We start from the raw sequence: 15,994 nt of genomic DNA on the forward strand, positions 1-15,994 counted from the left end.
CAGAGAGCCCTTGGCTAGCGGGCAACGGGCTGCAGGGCACGGCTAGCAACACAGAGAGCCCTTGGCTAGCGGGCAACGGCCCTGCGGAGAGAGACACACAGACAGACAGACACACACACACGGGGCAACAAGCAGGGACAGCCGCCGGTCCAGAATGCTCCCGGCTGTGGCAGGGTGGGATGGGATGGGATGGGACGGGATGGTTTGGGATGGGACGGGACAGGATGGGATGGATGGGACGGGTTGTTATGGGATGGGATGGATGGCATGGGATGGGACAGGATGGGATGGGTGGGATGGGATGGGATGGGACGGGATGGGATGGGATGGAACGGGTTGTTATGGGATGGGACGGGATGGGATGGGATGGGATGGGATAGATGGGATGGGACAGGATGGGATGGGACGGGACAGGATGGGATGGGTGGGACGGGTTGTTATGGGATGGGATGGGATGGATGGGATGGGATGGGATGGGATGGATGGGATGGGTTGTTATGGGATGGGACGGGATGGATGGGATGGGATGGGATGGGATGGATGGGACGGGTTGTTATGGGATGGGATGGGACGGGATGGGATGGATGGGACGGGATGGGATGCATGGGACGGGTTGTTATGGGATGTGATGGGATGGGATGGGACGGGATGGATGGGATGGGACGGGTTGTTATGGGATGTGATGGGATGGGATGGGACGGGATGGATGGGATGGGACGGGTTGTTATGGGATGTGATGCACGAGTGGGGGCTGCTGTGGGAGGTGCTGGCACAGCGGGCGCAGAACTTCATTAACTTATTTTTAAATTTTGATGCATTTTATGTGGTTTTATCTATTTTTATCTGTTTTGAGATGTTGTCGATAAAATCACATGCTTTTCATGTTTTATGCAAGCATTTGTGTATTAATATATTGCATATGTAGATATTTATATATTTATTTATAAAGCTTTATATATTTCTTTATCTATATATATTTATAGATATATTTTAATATATTATATATTATTATAATATATATTTTTATATTACATATATTTATATAAATTTGACATGCATATATTTATATATTACATATGTAATACATATAGTATTTATATACTATAAATACATTTTATATATTATATATTTTATATTTAATATCTAATATATATAATATATAAAATAATAATTATAAAATATATTTTTATATAAATAACAATTAATTTATTTATTTAAATATTATTGTACATATTGATATATAATTTATATATTTTATACATACAAATTTATATATGAATATGTATTTATATATGACTATAAATATAAATATAACTATAAATATATAATTATGCATATATTACATATATAAAATTATATATTAAATATATTAAATATATATTAGAATATTATTTTAATATATAATATATATAATAATAATATATAACATATATTATTATAATATATAATATATGTTATATAATATATAATATATATTAGTATATTTATATAAATATACATCTATATATATTATGCATATTTATCTGTAAATTTATGTTTTATTTATATATGTATTTTATATATAGAAATGTATATATTACATAAATATATATTTGTATATCACAGATGTAGATAGTTAATGTATTACATATATAGATATTTTATGTATCTTAATAGATTTTTTAAATTTTCACTCTTGTATATTTTAGATATATCCATATAATTTGAGTTACTGCTGAAAGAGCGAATGTTTAGATCTCGTTTTTCATTTTCCTCCAGTGCAGCCCACCCCGTCGCACGGATGCCGTGCCACCCGGTCAGCCTCCGGAGCAGCTGCGCAGCAGAGGGGACGGTGCTGTCCCCAGCTGGGCTGGGGGTGTCCCCTCAGTGCTGCGGGGCAGCCCAGGGCTCTGCCAGTGCTGCCCACGGCCTCGAGCGCCAAAATCCCAAAAACCCCGGGCTGCTGCAGGGCTCGGGGAACTCTGCCAGGCTCACTTGGCCGGGCTCCCCTGGCTACCACGGGGCCCGTGGGGCCAGCCTGGGCTGGCACGGGGTGATGGCACGGACAGGGCTGCAGGACAGACTGACACGGGCTTATTGGCTCTGTGCTCCCAAATCCATGAGCTCTGGTTTGTACCCACTGTGTGCTGCCCATCGGCCCTGGCTGGGCTTTAGGGACCTTTGTGAGAGAATCCCAGAATCCCAGACTGGCTTGGGCTGGGAGGGACCTCAGAGCCCAGCCAGTGCCACCCCTGCCGCGGCAGAGACACCTGCCACTGTCCCAGGAGCTCCCAGCCCCAGTGTCCAGCCTGGCCTTGGGCACTGCCAGGGATCCAGGGGCAGCCACAGCTGCTCTGGGAATTCCATCCCAGCCCTTCCCCACCCTGCCAGGGAACAATTCCTTTTTCCCAATTCCCATCCATCCCTGCCCTCTGGCAGTGGGAGCCATTCCCTGGCTCCTGTCCCTCCAGGCCTTGTCCCCAGTCCCTCTGCAGCTCTCCTGGAGCCCCTCCAGGCCCTGCCAGGGGCTCTGAGCTCTCCCTGGATCCTTCTCCTCTCCAGGTGAGCAGCCCCAGCTCTCCCAGCCTGTCCCGCTGCTCCCAGCTCTGCTGTCCCCTGTCACTGCAGCCTCGTTTCAGCGACGTTCAAAGGCACCAGTGAAAATCCCCGGTAACGGGGGACAGAGGGCCGGGTGACACAGCCGGGGTCTGTGCATGGTGACACTCCTGGGATCCGTGCACGGTGACACTGCCAGGACCTGTGCACAGTGACACAGCCAGGACCTGTGCATGGTGACACTGCTGGGACCTGTGCACAGTGACACAGCCAGGACCTGTGCACAGTGACACTGCCAGGACCTGTGCACAGTGACACAGCCAGGACCTGTGCATGGTGACACTGCCAGGACCTGTGCATGGTGACACTGCCAGGACCTGTGCACAGTGACACAGCCAGGACCTGTGCATGGTGACACTGCCAGGACCTGTGCACAGTGACACAGCCAGGACCTGTGCATGGTGACACTGCCAGGACCTGTGCACAGTGACACAGCCAGGACCTGTGCATGGTGACACTGCCAGGACCTGTGCACAGTGACACAGCCAGGACCTGTGCACAGTGACACTGCTGGGACCTTTGCACAGTGACACTGCTGGGACCTGTGCACAGTGACACTGCCAGGACCTGTGCACAGTGACACTGCCAGGACCTGTGCACAGTGACACTGCCAGGACCTGTGCATGGTGACACTGCTGGGACCTGTGCACAGTGACACAGCCAGGACCTGTGCATGGTGACACTGCCAGGACCTGTGCACAGTGACACAGCCAGGACCTGTGCATGGTGACACTGCCAGGACCTGTGCACAGTGACACAGCCAGGACCTGTGCATGGTGACACTGCTGGGACCTGTGCACAGTGACACAGCCAGGACCTGTGCATGGTGACACTGCCAGGACCTGTGCACAGTGACACAGCCAGGACCTGTGCATGGTGACACTGCCAGGACCTGTGCACAGTGACACAGCCAGGACCTGTGCACAGTGACACAGCCGGGACCTGTGCACAGTGACACAGCCAGGACCTGTGCACAGTGACACAGCCAGGACCTGTGCATGGTGACACTGCCAGGACCTGTGCATGGTGACACTGCTGGGACCTGTGCACAGTGACACAGCCAGGACCTGTGCACAGTGACACAGCCAGGACCTGTGCACAGTGACACTGCCAAGACCTGTGCATGGTGACACTGCCAGGACCTGTGCATGGTGACACAGCCAGGACCTGTGCACAGTGACACAGCCAGGACCTGTGCATGGTGACACTGCCGGGACCTGTGCACAGTGACACAGCCAGGACCTGTGCACAGTGACACAGCCGGGACCTGTGCACAGTGACACAGCCAGGACCTGTGCATGGTGACACTGCCAGGACCTGTGCACGGTGACACAGCCAGGACCTGTGCATGGTGACACTGCCAGGACCTGTGCATGGTGACACTGCTGGGACCTGTGCACAGTGACACAGCCAGGACCTGTGCATGGTGACACAGCCGGGACCTGTGCACAGTGACACAGCCAGGACCTGTGCATGGTGACACTGCCGGGACCTGTGCACAGTGACACAGCCAGGACCTGTGCACAGTGACACTGCCAGGACCTGTGCATGGTGACACTGCCAGGACCTGTGCACAGTGACACAGCCAGGACCTGTGCACAGTGACACTGCCAGGACCTGTGCACAGTGACACTGCTGGGACCTGTGCACAGTGACACAGCCAGGACCTGTGCATGGTGACACTGCCGGGACCTGTGCACAGTGACACAGCCAGGACCTGTGCATGGTGACACTGCCAGGACCTGTGCACAGTGACACAGCCAGGACCTGTGCACAGTGACACAGCCAGGACCTGTGCACAGTGACACAGCCGGGACCTGTGCACAGTGACACAGCCAGGACCTGTGCATGGTGACACCCCCAGCACCTCTCACAGTGGTGACACCCCTGGCTTCCTGCACAGCAGTGACCAACAACACCCCAGACACGGTGACACTGCCAACACCCCAGACACAGTGACACTGCCAGCACCCCAGACACGGTGACACTGCCAGCACCCCAGACATGGTGACACTGCCAGCACCCAGACATGGTGACACTGCCAGCACCCCAGACATGGTGACACTGCCAGCACCCAGACACGGTGACACTGCCAACACCCCAGACATGGTGACACTGCCAGCACCCCAGACATGGTGACAGTGTCAGCACCCCAGACACGGTGACACTGCCAACACCCCAGACATGGTGACACTGCCAGCACCGCAGACACAGTGACACTGCCAACACCCCAGACACGGTGACACTGCCAACACCCCAGACATGGTGACACTGCCAGCACCGCAGACACAGTGACACTGCCAACACCCCAGACACGGTGACAGTGTCAGCACCCCAGACATGGTGACACTGCCAACACCCCAGACACGGTGACACTGCCAGCACCCAGACACAGTGACACTGCCAACACCACAGACACAGTGACACTGCCAACACCCCAGACACGGTGACACTGCCAACACCCCAGACATGGTGACAGTGTCAGCATCCCAGACTCGGTGACACTGCCAGCACCCCAGACACGGTGACACTGCCAACACCCCAGACACGGTGACACTGCCAGCACCCAGACATGGTGACACTGCCAGCACCCCAGACATGGTGACACTGCCAACACCCAGACACGGTGACACTGCCAGCACCCAGACACGGTGACACTGCCAGCACCCCAGCCACGGTGACACTGCCAGCACCCAGACACGGTGACACTGCCAGCACCCCAGCCACGGTGGCACCGCCAGCACCGCAGACACGGTGACACTGCCAGCACCGCAGACACGGTGACACTGCCAGCACCCAGACACGGTGACACTGCCAGCACCCCAACCACGGTGGCACCGCCAGCACCGCAGACACGGTGACACTGCCAGCACCGCAGACACGGTGACACTGCCAGCACCCCAGACATGGTGACACTGCCAGCACCGCAGACACGGTGACACTGCCAGCACCCCAGACACGGTGACACTGCCAACACCCAGACATGGTGACACTGCCAGCACCCAGACATGGTGACACTGCCAGCACCCCAGACATGGTGACACTGCCAACACCCAGACACGGTGACACTGCCAGCACCCAGACACGGTGACACTGCCAGCACCCCAGCCACGGTGACACTGCCAGCACCCAGACACGGTGACACTGCCAGCACCCCAGCCACGGTGGCACCGCCAGCACCGCAGACACGGTGACACTGCCAGCACCGCAGACACGGTGACACTGCCAGCACCCAGACACGGTGACACTGCCAGCACCCCAACCACGGTGGCACCGCCAGCACCGCAGACACGGTGACACTGCCAGCACCGCAGACACGGTGACACTGCCAGCACCCCAGACACGGTGACACTGCCAGCACCGCAGACACGGTGACACTGCCAGCACCCAGACACGGTGACACTGCCAGCACCCCAGACACGGTGACACTGCCAGCACCACAGACACAGTGACACTGCCAGCACCACAGACACGGTGACACTGTGAACACCCAGACACAGTGACACTGCCAACACCCCAGACACGGTGACACTGCCAGCACCGCAGACACGGTGACACTGCCAACACCCAGACATGGTGACACTGCCAGCACCACAGACACGGTGACACTGCCAGCACCACAGACACGGTGGCACCCAGTGCCCAGTGCCGGTGCCACAGCAGCGCCAGGTCCAGTCGCTGCTCGATGACAGCTCCAGCTCGTCCCCTGTCCCCCGCTGCCCCAGGCCGATGTTTGTGTGAACACAAAAACCCGGCCGTGTGGAAAATTGTCATTTTGGAACTGCATCAGTGACTGGGGAGTCACACGTCCCTGTGCCACGTCCTCCAGGGGGCACGGCTGCAGGGGGGAGCAGCACTTCTCCAAGGAAATGTCCCCCAAAGCTGCGTGTGCCACACAGCAGCTTCCCTTCCCTGCAGCCAACAGCAAATCTGACCTGGAACCCCAGAACCCACCCAAACACCAAATCCGACCTGCAACACCCACCCCAAACACCAAATCCGACCTGCAACACCCACCCCAAACACCAAATCCGACCTGCAACATCCACCCCAAACACCAAATCCGACCTGCAACATCCACCCCAAACACCAAATCCAACCTGCAACACCCACCCCAAACACCAAATCCGACCTGCAACACCCACCCCAAACACCAAATCCGACCTGGAACCCCAAAACGCACCCAAACACCAAATCCGACCTGCAACACCCACCCCAAACACCAAATCCGACCTGCAACATCCACCCCAAACAACAAATCTGACCTGCAACACCCACCCCAAACACCAAATCAGACGTGAAACCCCAAAACGCACCCAAACACCAAATGAAACCTAGAACACCCACCCCAAAATGCACCCAAACAGCAAATCAGACCTGGAACTCCCACCCCAAACACCAAATCCGACATGGAACCCCAAAACACACCCAAACACCAAATCAGACCTGAAACCCCAAAATGCACCCAAACACCAAATCCGACCTGCAACACCCACCTCAAACACCAAATCTGACCTGCAACATACACCCCAAACACCAAATCCGACCTGGAACATCCACCCCAAACACCAAATCCGACCTGCCACATCCACCCCAAACACCAAATCCAACCTGCAACACCCACCCCAAACACCAAATCCGACCTGCAACACCCACCCCAAACACCAAATCCGACCTGCAACACCCACCCCAAACACCAAATCCAACCTGGAACCCCAAAACGCACCCAAACACCAAATCAGACCTGAAACCCTAAAATGCACCCAAACACCAAATCCGACCTGCAACACCCACCCCAAACACCAAATCCGACCTGCAACATCCACCCCCAACACCAAATCCGACCTGCAACATCCACCCCAAACACCAAATCCGACCTGCAACACCCACCCCAAACACCAAATCTGACCTGCAACATCCACCCCAAACACCAAATCTGACCTGCAACATCCACGCCAAACACCAAATCTGACCTGCAACACCCACCCCAAACACCAAATCAGACGTGAAACCCCAAAACACACCCAAACACCAAATGAGACCTAGAACACCCACCCCAAAACGCACCCAAACAGCAAATCAGACCTAGAACACCCACCCCAAACACCAAATCCGACCTGGAATCCCAAAACGCACCCAAACACCAAATCAGACCTGAAACCCCAAAATGCACCCAAACACCAAATCCGACCTGCAACACCCACCCCAAACACCAAATCCGACCTGGAACCCCAAAACACACCCAAACACCAAATCAGACCTAGAACACCCACCCCAAAACGCACCCAAACACCAAATCAGACCTGGAACTCCCACCCCAAACACCAAATCAGACTTGAAACCCCAAAACACACCCAAACACCAAATCAGACCTGGAACACCCACCCCAAAACACACCCAAACACCAAATCAGACCTAGAACACCCACCCCAAATCACACCCAAACAGCAAATCAGACCTGGAACACCCACCCCAAAATGCACCCAAACACCAAATCAGACCTGAAACCCCAAAACGCACCGGAACACAAAACCCGACCTGCAACACCCACCCCAAAACGCACACAGAAAGGCAGGAGTGTCTGAATTTGCATAAATTTGTGGCAAAATCTGCCCACGCCTGGAGGGCTCCCAGTGCAGCCCATGGGACACAGATGGGGACAATGGCAGCTGTCACCTGTCCCATGGCTCGGGTTTGGAGGAACCAGCTCTGGCCTCCTCCTCCTCCTCCTCCTCCTCCTCCTCCTCCTCCCAGCCTGAGCCTCAGCAGCCACTCAGGGGAGGGAAAGGAGCCCATGAAGGAGGAAAAGAGGGAGAAAACCCGGCCCTGACTCCGGCATCAGAGATGGGCCAGGGCCAGAGCTGTCCTTCCCCACCAGGGAGCCGAGGAGGGGCTGGGAACGTTTTCTGGTTGAAACGTTTTCTGGTTTGAATGTTTCAGGTTCACATGTCTTTATGTTCAAATGTTCCCTGGTTTGAATGCTCCCTGGTTTGAATGTTCTCTGGTTTGAATGTTCTCTGGTTTGAATGTTCTCTGGTTCGAATGTTTTCTGGTTCAAATGTTTTTTGGTTTGAATGTTTTCTGGTTTGAATGTTTTCTGGTTCGAATGTTCTCTGGTTCAAATGTTTTCTGTTTCAAATGTTTTCTGGTTCAAATGTTTTCTGGTTCAAATGTTTTCTGGTTTGAATGTTTTCTGGTTTGAATGTTCTCTGGTTCGAATGTTTTCTGGTTTGAATGTTCTCTGGTTTGAATGTTCTCTGGTTTGAATGTTCTCTGGTTCGAATGTTTTCTGGTTCAAATGTTTTTTGGTTTGAATGTTTTCTGGTTTGAATGTTTTCTGGTTCGAATGTTTTCTGGTTTGAATGTTCTCTGGTTCGAATGTTTTCTGGTTCAAATGTTTTCTGGTTCGAATGTTTTCTGGTTCGAATATTTTCTGGTTTGAATGTTTTCTAGTTTGAATGTTCTCTGGTTCAAATGTTTTCTGGTTCGAATGTTCTCTGGTTCAAATGTTTTCTGGTTCAAATATTCTCTGGTTCAAATGTTTTCTGGTTCAAATGTTTTCTGGTTCAAATGTTTTCTAGTTTGAATGTTCTCTGGTTCGAATGTTTTCTGGTTCAAATGTTTTCTGGTTTGAATGTTTTCTAGTTTGAATGTTCTCTGGTTCGAATGTTTTCTGGTTCAAATGTTTTCTAGTTTGAATGTTCTCTGGTTCGAATGTTTTCTGGTTCGAATGTTTTCTGGTTCTGAGCTCATCCCCCAGGTCTCATCCTGTCTCCTGGGACCTCAGCACGTGCTCCTTTTAGCCCTGGAGACTCCGGGTGGTGGCAGGTGTGAGGAAAGGAAAAGTCACAGAGCTTTTGTGGTTTGGAATCCCAGAACCACTGAGGGTAGAAGAGAGCTGCAAGATCAGCAGGTCCAGGCTGTGCCTGGTCCTTGTCACCAGCCCAGGGCACTGAGTGCCACATCCCGGCCTTCCCTGGACTTTGCTCTGGGGACTCCAAACCTCCGTGGGCAGCCCCTGCCAAGGCCTGAGCACGTTCCAGGTGGAGAGGTGAGAGCTCAGTTCCTGGAGTCAGACCTCAGGGCTCACTCTGGGCCTCAAAACATCTGCCTCAACTGCGAGGGGACAGATTTTACAGCGCCTGACCAGCCCAGCCCAGCTCACCTTGGCCACAGTGGGCTGTGCAGATCATGGAATCCCAGCCTGGTTTGGGTGGGAAGGGACCTCAGAGCCCACCCAGTGCCACCCCTGCCACGGCAGGGACACCTGCCACTGTCCCAGGTGGTCCCAGCCTCATCCAGCCTGGCCTTGGGCACTGCCAGGGATCCAGGGGCTGCTCTGGGCACCCTCCTGACCCTGCCAGGGCGCAATTCCTAATTCCCAAGATCCATCCAGCCCTGCCCCTTGTCCCCCTGTCCCACCACTCCAGGTGTGCTCACTCCTCGGACCAAGGGACACCCATGACCCCCAGGCTGGCAGTGCCCACTCCCGTCACACCCGGGCGAGAGGAAATCTTTTTGTCACCAGCACTCGTCTTTGAGACACACCACCTACACCGATATTCTTCGAGAAAGTGCCCCAAGAGCTGAATGTTTCATTTCAATCGTTTTTCAGCGCCTGGCAGCAGCTGGCTGGGCTGATTTGCATTCCACGGCCAGCGGAGCAGCGGGGCTGGGAACGTCCTCACCCTCGGGTGACACGGCTCCTGGAAAACACCGTGGCCGTCAGAGCAGCCCGTGAGGTCACGGCACATCCTGAGGGGGATGGGACGGGGACGGGCATGGGGACGGCGACAGGACAGGCTGCTCTCCCTCCCCGTGCAGCTCCCGGGGTGACTGAGCCACGCGGGGCTCAAAGGGGGATCTGAAAGTTGTGGGTTCAGCGGAGCCTTGAAGGTCGCCTTCCTAGAAACACGTGCTGGCCCAGCTGGAGCTCCCCGGCCCCAGCAGCCCTCACTCCTGACCCCGAGGGCGGTGACAAAGCAGCTCCTGGGTGGCCAGCGCCACCCTCAGCAGCACTAAACTGCTGTGGCATCCTCCCGAAGACAGGCTGGAGTTGTGGAGCCATGGAGCCACTGAGGCTGGAAACACCTCCCAGACCATGGAGCCCAACCATGCCAGCCCTGCCCAGGCCACCAGTGACCCCTGTCCCCAGAGTGCCACATCCACAGGGCTTTAAATCCCTGCAGGGATGGGGAGTGCCCCCCTGACCTGGGCAGCTGTGCCAGGGTCTGAGCACCCTTTCCATGAGGGAACTGATCCCAGTATCCAAGCCAGCTGTGCCCTGGTGCAGCAACCCCTGGAGCTGAGGTCCCTGTGGCTCTGGGGCTGTTGGGGCCAGCCTGTGCCAGGGCTCTGGGCTCACTGTCCCCCTTCCCTGGCACAGCTGTGCTGGGCTCTGCTCCTCCACGGAGCTGCCAGGGTGGGAAACTCGGGGATGCCTTTTGGGAACAGAGCTGAGGTGGAGCTGAACAGGTTTGTGAACTCCTCTCTGGCTCTGGTTTGGAGCTGCAGTCCCAGAAAACCCAGGAATTACTGGCTCACTGTGTGTCCTTCCTGGAAACTGCTCCGGGAGGACACAGAAGATGGATTTCAATTTAGAAAAACCACCAAGGGAACCTCTGACCTGGCTCCTGAAATGTTTGGGAGCCAACTTCGATTTATTGTCCCTGGCTTATCGAGTCTTGCACACAAGAGCTTTAAGGTTTGACCTAAAATGACATTTCCAGGGAGAAGAGGCCGAGCTGTGCCCTGGGCAGGGATCAGCTCCAGGGGAAGGGTGGGATGAAGGGAAGCAGTGCCCACAGGAGCCTTCAGCAGCTCTCCAAGAGGTGTTTGAGCATCCCCTCCCTCAGCCCAGCAGTTCAGCTGCAGGTCCCCCCACCCTCTGGGGAGCTGCTGCCAAGTTTTCTACAACCACTGTGACAGAGGAAAGCTTTAAAGGAGAACGGGATGGAAAAAGCCTTCAAAACGTTGGGCTGGAAGGAGTCTTGAGGGGTTTCTGGAGCACCTTTTTGGGGAAAGGGAAAGGGAAAGGGAAAGGGAAAGGGAAAGGGAAAGGGAAAGGGAAAGGGAAAGGGAAAGGGAAAGGAAAGGAAAGGAAAGGAAAGGAAAGGAAAGGAAAGGAAAGGAAAGGAAAGGAAAGGAAAGGAAAGGAAAGGAAAGATGAAGAGGAAAAGGAAAAGGAAAAGGGAAAAGGAAAAGGAAAAGGAAAAGGAAAAGGAAAAGGAAAAGGAAAAGGAAAAGGAAAAGGAAAAGGAAAAGGAAAAGGAAAAGGAAAAGGAAAAGGAAAAGCAAGGCTCAGGTGCTGCTCAGGCTCCTCTTGAGCTGCTCTTTGAAAGGCTCCCCAAGGAGGCCTCCCCACCCCTGTGGGCAGCTGCTCCATGGGAATTCCTGTCCCAGACCCAGCCAGGAGCCCCAGCTGATGTGTGACCATGCACATCTGAAAAGGTGCTGGCTCTGCTCCCTCCTGGGGCAGGAGCAGGCAGGTGAGCACAGCTGGACTCCCCTTTTATTTCCCCTCTGCCTCCTCCTCCTCTCCTGCACCACCTTGAAAAGGGGTGTGTGGGACAAGGGCACTGGAAAAGTGCTGGAGCCCTGGGTGCTGGGGATTTCAGACTTGCTGTGCTGGCAGACTCCGACCCCCAGGAGAGCACTGCGTGTGTCCTGAGGCCCTGGAGAAGCTTCCAAAACTGAGTGAGAGCTCTGGGATTACGGGTGTGGAGTTGGTTAGGAGTGTGTGATGCCACAGGGTGGAAAACTGAGAGTTTGGGGTTTTAGAATGCAGTAATAAATATGGAGCAAGATGGAGGTTTTAGGGTGGAGGCTGCTCCTTCTTCTTCACCTTCTCCTCCACGAGTTTGGGTGGTATTTTGTAATTGCACAGAAAAGCCCACATTGCAGACTTTGAGGGATCAGTTATTGGGTTAAAAGTGAAAATAATTTAGGTGTCATTTCTTAATTGGATAGCTTAGCCTTTAAAGACCTTGTAGGGAATGCTAGTTAGCCATTCTGTAGCTGGTTAGTAGAACGGTGTAGAACTCAGGACTTGTAAAACAGATAAGAAATAATAAACACCTGAGTCTGAACGTGAAATTCTGTCTCAAGAGCTTCAATCCCGACCTCGACAGAGGCAGAATAAAGAAGCCCAGAGCCAGCAGAGAAGCTGCCCCAGAGAGGGACAGGACCCAAAGCCCTTGGAGGTTTCCAAAGCTATGTGAAGCCAGAACCAACTGGATCTAGCTCCAGCAGCAGTCCTGCTTGGAATCAGGGAACTGTTTAGACTGGAGAAGACCTCAGTTGAGTGCAACCATCGGGTTCATCTGCTTCAAGCAGAAGGTTAAACCAAAGACCCCCAGAAGTCCCTGAACCCACAGATGTTCCCTGAGGAACTCAGAAATCCACAGACGCTGATTTTACCACAGAAACGTCCCAGACTGGTTTGGGTGGGAGAAGACCTCAGAGCCCACCCAGTGCCAGCCCTGCCATGGCAGGGACACCTCCCACTGTCCCAGGCTGCTCCCAGCCCTGTCCAGCCTGGCCTTGGGCACGGCCAGGGCTCCAGGGGCAGCCCCAGCTGCTCTACTCCATTTCAATACGGAGCTTCTTCCCAGGAGCAGATCAAAGGCAAAGGGACCTTGCACACACCATAACCCAAGAGGCAGCAGGTTTCAGGTGAGCAGTTTAGACAAGCAAACATCTCATCACGGCCCAAATACTGCAGAGAACACAGCACACACAGAGCAAAGAGAAGAGGAGCACAGGGCCTGTGCCTCTCATCTGTGTGCCCCGCAGAGGGGTCCTGGCAGGGAGCCCCAGGGAAGCAGGGCTGGCCAGCAGCAAGGGCAGTGCTGAGGGTTCCTCGAGCACATCTCACACAGGTCCTGAGCCCCTGAGCTCACGCCAGGAGTCAGCAGGCCCGGCTGGAGAGCTTTTATCACACTGGAATATCCAGTGAATATTCCAGGCGCTTTCCCCAGGAACAGCAGCAGCTTCTGGCCCAGGCGTTCTCCCCGTGCCCAGGGCTGGGGGACACACTCAGAGCCCAGCCCCAGCCCCTGCTCTGCCCTTGGCTTCCTCCATGGCTCCTCTGGCTCAGCCCTCGGGCTTTCCATGGGGAAAAAAACCCTTCCCTGGCAGGCTGGGGAGCAGCTGTGGCTGCCCCTGGATCCTGGAAGTGTCCAAGGGTGTCCCTGGAGCACCCTGGGCCAGTGCAAGGTGTCCCTGCCCAGGGTAGGGCTGGAAGGAGATGAGATTTAAGATCCCTTCCCACCCAAACCACTCCAGGATTCGCTGACTCTGTGACCACAGAACCAACACTCTGGAGGGCTACAGAAAACTCACAGTTCTTGCCACTGAAACCATGCCAAAGCTGGTGTTCCCTGCAGTTTCGGGGGCTGTTCCTGCTCGGGGGCAGAGCTGTGGGAGCTCGAGAGTGGACAGAGCCACTGCAGAACGCAGTGGAAGGAAACACCTGGGCCACCCCAGCTGGCTCTGCTCCTCAGAGCCCTCCTGGCAGAGGTTTGCTCCAGAGCTGCTCCTCAGAGCCCTCCTGGCAGAGGTTTGCTCCAGAGCTGCTCCTCAGAGCCCTCCTGGCAGAGGTTTGCTCCAGAGCTGCTCCTCAGAGCCCTCCTGGCAGAGGTTTGCTCCAGAGCTGCTCCTCAGAGCTCTCCTGGCAGAGGTTTGCTCCAGAGCTGCTCCTCAGAGCCTTCCTGGCAGAGGTTTGCTCCAGAGCTGCTCCTCAGAGCCTTCCTGGCAGAGGTTTGCTCCAGAGCTGCTCCTCAGAGCCCTCCTGGCAGAGGTTTGCTCCAGAGCTGCTCCTCAGAGCTCTCCTGGCAGAGGTTTGCTCCAGAGCTGCTCCTCAGAGCCCTCCTGGCAGAGGTTTGCTCCAGAGCTGCTCCTCAGAGCCCTCCTGGCAGAGGTTTGCTCCAGAGCTGCTCCTCAGAGCCTTCCTGGCAGAGGTTTGCTCCAGAGCTGCTCCTCAGAGCCTTCCTGGCAGAGGTTTGCTCCAGAGCTGCTCCTCAGAGCCCTCCTGGCAGAGGTTTGCTCCAGAGCTGCTCCTCAGAGCTCTCCTGGCAGAGGTTTGCTCCAGAGCTGCTCCTCAGAGCCCTCCTGGCAGAGGTTTGCTCCAGAGCTGCTCCTCAGAGCCCTCCTGGCAGAGGTTTGCTCCAGAGCTGCTCCTCAGAGCCTTCCTGGCAGAGGTTTGCTCCAGAGCTGCTCCTCAGAGCCCTCCTGGCAGAGGTTTGCTCCAGAGCTGCTCCTCAGAGCCCTCCTGGCAGAGGTTTGCTCCAGAGCTGCTCCTCAGAGCCCTCCTGGCAGAGGTTTGCTCCAGAGCTGCTCCTCAGAGCCTTCCTGGCAGAGGTTTCCCCCACAGCTCTGTCCCAGGCCGGGCATCCCCAGCCCTGCAGTGGGTGTGCAGCACCGGGGGAGCAGAGGGCAGCTCCTCCCTCCTCTGCCAGCAGCTTTGCCTGTGCCTGGAGATGCCTAAAGCTGCTCTGACCCCCTGCTCCGGGTCCTCCAGCACTGCTGGGTGAGCCCGAGCTTCAGCCGGGGTGAGCCCGAGCTTCAGCCGGGGTGAGCTTCCTCACCAGCCTCCCTGGGACTTCACGGAACCCCAAAAAGGCTGGAGTGGGAAGGGACCTTAAAGCTCATCCTGCTCCAAGCCCTGCCAGGGCCACCTGGCACGGCCCCAGCCCCGAACACTGCCAGGGATGGAGCACCCACGCTTCTCCTCCAAATGTCCCTGCCGTTTCTCCTGGAACCTGGCAGCAGTTTGGGCTGGAAAACACCTCAGCTTTGCGTTCCCATCCCCATCTGCAGAGGCCCAGCAATCTCCTCCTGCCTGACGCCGCGAGCAAATCCGAGTCCCTCGCAGGAAGGCTGAATAGTAATTAATTCAGGACAGAAATAATGAACTACGGAGGAATTTCAATTTACACGTCTTTCTATTTTAACAGAAAACCCTTGACAGCTGATTTTGGGGGGGAAAAAAATAAAATTGCATGAGGCTGATGCAGCCCACGCCGCACGGGAGGGAGCAGAGCTTGCTCTGGAGTGTCTGCGGCAGGGGCTGCTCCCCCTGGGCGCCTTTCCCTCCAACAGTGACTCCACAGCTCCAGGCTGCCACAAAAGCTGGAATGCTGCTGGGCCGGTCTGTGCAGGGCTGGCTCCTGGCCCTGCAGCTCTGCCAGGCTCGGGGCGCTGCTGGGACACAGTGACAGCACAGGGCACAGGCCAGCACCCCTGCGGGGCCCAGAGCCCGCTTCTGGGAGCCCCAGGTCCCACCGATTTCTGGGAGCCCAGACCCCATTTCTGGGAGCCCCAGGTCCCACCGATTTCTGGGAGCCCAGACCCCATTTCTGGGAGCCCCAGGTCCCACCGATTTCTGGGAGCCCAGACC

General features: G+C 55.1%; 1 protein-coding gene across 3 annotated transcripts in view; it reads right to left on the reverse strand.

The window, feature by feature from the left end:
• Positions 1–15,994, reverse strand: part of DTNB (dystrobrevin beta) — a 193,242-nt gene that overhangs the window by 13,858 nt on the left and 163,390 nt on the right. The window lies entirely within an intron of this gene.

Source organism: Anomalospiza imberbis, chromosome 3 (assembly GCF_031753505.1).
Source record: "Anomalospiza imberbis isolate Cuckoo-Finch-1a 21T00152 chromosome 3, ASM3175350v1, whole genome shotgun sequence".
NCBI classification, from domain to species: Eukaryota; Metazoa; Chordata; class Aves; order Passeriformes; family Viduidae; genus Anomalospiza; species Anomalospiza imberbis.